We start from the raw sequence: 5,000 nt of genomic DNA on the forward strand, positions 1-5,000 counted from the left end.
ACAATTAAAATAACATATTGTAAGAACAGTAAACAACATTAAAATAACATATATTAAGAGTAGTAATAACATCAAAATAACATATTTTAAAAGCATCAGGAACATACAAATGGATATTCCATATATAAACTATAAAAAGAGATGTATGTCATCTTGTTCAACATAAAAGCATTCCCTGCAAGTTTTAACTTTAGAAGTTCCACTGATTCAACTACCTGATTAAGAAGATCATTCCACAGTGGTTGGTCTCTAGTCTTGGGCAGTGCTATACTGTCTGTAGTATGGTCTTCCTATGTCTTGAGGGTACAATCAGTCACATTGTTTTATCTGTTTCCTTAATTCCCTTCCTTATAGAGCCCTTGGGCTTAAAAACATTCTGCTTTCCCGACTAGGCTTGTAGCTTAGCTAATAATAATAATAATAATAATAATAATAATAATAATAATAATAATAATAATAATGATAATAATAATAATAATAATAATGGTAATTTGTTTAAAAAATATTATAATCCCGATACGTTATATGTTTGTTTTATAGGTTTTAGTATTGGCGAGTGAACATTCACTTAGGAGAGAGAGAGAGAGAGAGAGAGAGAGAGAGAGAGAGAGAGAGAGAGAGAGAGAGAGGAGGGGTTCATCGACCTTCCTCACATGTAAGTTAATGAAAAAAATTATATTGTGAAGATATTACAATTGTTTATGCTACGGATTCATAACCCATGACCAATATATCAATTTCAAGCAGAAAAAAAAAAAACTTGACAGATATGAATCATCCTATGACAAAAACAAATTATTTGAAACTGGTTTTCCGGAATTTCAAGACTGGAAAATGTTTAGCAATTACTGCCGGAGTGAACGCATGGCAAAATGGTTTTGCAATGGCATGGCTACATAATCCAATCAGTATGATTTCTTCCATATATAGATACGTTATATTTTTTTTTTCATAATTTTATATTTTGATGGACGATTATCGTCTGTCTTCATACACCTGACAATACTAAGATTACCAAACAATTCTTCTTCACCCAAGTGGTTAACTACTGCACTGTAATTGTCAGTAGCTACTCTCCTCTTGGTAAGGGTAGAAGAGAATCTTTAGCTATGGTAAGCAGCTTTTCTGGGAGAAGGACAGGCCAAAATTAAACCATTGTTCTCTAGTATTGGTTAGTACCATAGTCTCTGTGCCATGGACTTCTCATGCTTGAGGATACACTAGGGCACTCTATTCTATCTGAGTTCTCTTCTTCTTGTTTTGTTAAAGTTTTTATAGTTTATGAAGGAAATATACATTTCAATGTTGTTACTGTTCTAAGATTATTTTACTTTTCCTTGCTTCCTTTCCTCAATGGGCTATTTTCCCTATTAGGGCTTTTCCTTATAGCATCCTGCTTTTTAAACTAGTGTTGTAGCTTAGCAAGCAATAATAATAATAATAATAATAATAATAATAATAATAATAATAATAATAATAATAATAATAATAATAATAATAATAATAACTCTGGGTCTTGTAAAGGTCTACAGGTATGAAAACCTAATCAGAGTAATGATGAGAATATAATATTTACATAAAAATCACAGGGTTTATGATATTTTGTACTAGATAACTAGCTCTACGCTATTAAAAAAGCCGTAATTTTAATAGGAAACTCTCCTTAAGAATATAGTGCTTAGCCGTATTCAGTAAAATACAGGGGACCTTAATTTTACGCTACTTTGTCATTATACTTTACGGGTTGGTGACCGTAATATCACTCCTTTACGTCGATATTTTTGTTTTTAAAACGGCAAATGTTTGGAAATATTTATTCCAGAAATGTTACCGTTTTTCAGGCAAATTTCTATCTATATAAATCGAATTCTGAATAAATATATTTTTTTTTAAAACGGCAAATGTCTGGCAACATTTATTCCAGGATTTTTACCGGTTTTTTTTACAGCAAATTTTTAATTGTATATGTATATATATCAAATTTCGAATATATATGTAAAATGTTTATTTTTGGTGTCTTGGTGTTTTCAAAGCATTACTTGTTTATATACATTCGCGCACAACGTTAAAGGGTTTAGCATTATAAAAGGAAGATTTTTTTGTTTTGTTTTTACAGAATAAAAAACGAATCAAAGGAACTTTTCAAAATCGTGCTTTGAAAAATCTCAAACACAGAGAAAAAGGTTTTGATGCCAAGCTTTGAAAGCAGGTTTGTGTTTATGCAACAAAGACAATATTTTAAGAGGATTTTCAAATTCAGGAAAAGTGATAATGTTAAAAATGCCTTTTTATTTCCAAAACCTAAACACCAAATGCGTTGAGTTCATCTGGAAATTTGTTCATAATAAAATGATGCTCTAAGCTCTGGTCCATAGACTACATGTATAACAGGGTTCTGAATATATATTTTTTATCTTTTGTCTGTTTTTCTTTGATATAGATTAGATTATATTCATGTGTATAGTATAATCTGGAATTGTGTATATTTACCTAATCAGATTAAATCACAAGTAAAGATATTTTAAGCGTGATTGTAAGGACACAAAAAGCTAACCTGAGCTTGTAAGGACGTTGTGTGGTATAACGGACTAAGGTGACCGTCCCCCAACACTCACCCAACAACAACAACCCCAAACTCCCCTCAACAACTCCCCCCTCCCCCGACACTCCCCCCAACAACAACCCCCAAACTCCCCTCAACAACGCCCTCCCCCGACACTCCCCCCCCCCCCCCAACCACAACCCACCCCCCCAAGCCAGAAGGAGAGCTTCATAGATTCTAAAAAAGGTGAAATGTAATAAGAGAATTTCGAGGAATGCTACTATACTATTATCATTATTATTATTAATATTATTATTATTATTATTATTATTATTATTGTTACTATTATTATTATTATTATTATTATTATTATTATTATTATTATTATTATTACCTGCTAAGCTACAACTCTAGTTGGTGAAGCAGGAAGGTATAAGCCCAGGGGCTCCAACAGGGAAAATAGCCCGTTGAGGAAAGGAAACAACCAAAAATAAAATATTTTAAAAGCAGTAACATCATTAAGATAAATATCTCTTACATAAACTATAAAAACGTTAACAAAACAAGAGGAAGAGAAATATGATAGAATACTGTGCTCGAGTGTACCCTCATGCAAGAGAATTCTAACCCAAGACAGTGGAAGACCATGGTACAGAGGCTATGGCATTGCCCAAGACTAGAGAATACTGGTTTGATTTTGTAGTGTCCTCCTTGAAGAGCTGCTTACCATAGCTAAAGAGTCTCTTCTACTCTTACAAAGAGAAAAATAGAAACTGTTACTAAACTAGACAATATTGGCATTAAAAAAATCAGCATGTTATGTAATTTTTTCAGAAAAAAATACTTTATTACTTATTAATGATTCTGTAGGTTTTCCCTGAGATTTAACTCAACCAATATAAACATTTAACAATACTAACGAGGCCTTGAAATGCCAATAAATAGCAATATCTATCTCTAATAAAACAGTGTATCATCTGAATAAAAGTTATATCTATATTTTACCCTTCCAACTCTTTTGCAAACAGTAAAAACTCTCTACTGTGGTCAAGTCCTTTAGTTTTTCAACAACTGCATCTATAGAGAATTTATAAAGGCAACACAAAGGGATTTCACCTGAAAGCTCTGCCAATACTTTTACTGGTCAGACCATTCGATCAATAAGATTTATGATCGAATTTATTATTATTATTATTATTATTATTATTATTATTATTATTATTGTTGTTGTTGTTGTTGTTATTACTAGCTAAGCTGCAACCCTTGTTGGAAAAGTAAGATGCTATAAGCCCAAGGGCTCCAACAGGAAAAAATAGCCCAGCGAGGAAAGGAACTAAAGAAATGAATAAACGATATGAGAAATAATGAACAATTGAAATAAAATATTTTGAAAAGAATAACAACATCAAAACAGATATTTTATATATAAACTATAAAAACACTTATGTCTGCCTTTTCAACATAAAAATATTTGCTGCAATTTTGAACTTTTGAAGTTCTACCAATACAACTACCCGATTAGGAAGATCATTTCACAGTTTGGTCACATCTGGAATAAAACTTTTACAATACTGTGTAGTATTTGGCCGCATGATGGAGAAGGCTTAATGAAAATTAGTTTCTCTGTTGGGCAGCCTTAGGTGAGAATAATATTCTGCTTTTCGAGCCCTCCAACACATGAAACTCCAGTACAAAGATTTTTCCCTTAATTGTATATTTATCGAAATTTATATAACTCATTGACTGTTTCTCTTGTACCACACGTGTTTCACACACGCTCGTACGCTGTAACGGTATTTTATTTTATATTGCATATCTCGCTCTACACCTCACTGTTAACACAACCTATTTAAGCTTGTCTGTTCATGAATTATTTTGCTTGAATGCCTGTGACCTTCTTGTCCTAAGCCTGTTGTATATAAACCCGTTATCCGTTGAAATAAAGTTAATTCCATTCATCTGGGCTCTCTTGCACACTCTCTTCCTCAATACGGCCATTTCGATTTACAGTGTTCGCAGCAAAATACTTCGCTAAAATTTATTCCTAGATAAATTTCTTCTTGAATAATGAGGAATCGTTCATAGGGAATTGTAAACATCTGAATCTAAGAAAACTTCTAAAATACCACAAAAACTGAATAGTCTTATAATTTAACTGGAACTCATAACTAAAATATGAACAGCTACATAAAGTAAGCCATTCTTCACAATAAGAAAGACAAATTACACTGGAAACTTGAATGCCAACAGGAGTTATCTCTTTTACTTGTTATATCATTATTACTATTAGCTAAGCTACAACCATAGTTTGAAAAGCAGGATACTACTTGCTCAAGGGCTCCACAAGGAGAAATAACCTAGTGAGGAATGGAAACAAAGAAATAATTGAACTACGAGATACGTAACGAATAATTGATATAAAATATTTTGAGAATAGTAACATTAAAATAAGTTTTTC

The sequence above is a fragment of the Palaemon carinicauda genome, chromosome 20, assembly GCF_036898095.1.
Source record: "Palaemon carinicauda isolate YSFRI2023 chromosome 20, ASM3689809v2, whole genome shotgun sequence".
Classification (NCBI taxonomy): Eukaryota; Metazoa; Arthropoda; class Malacostraca; order Decapoda; family Palaemonidae; genus Palaemon; species Palaemon carinicauda.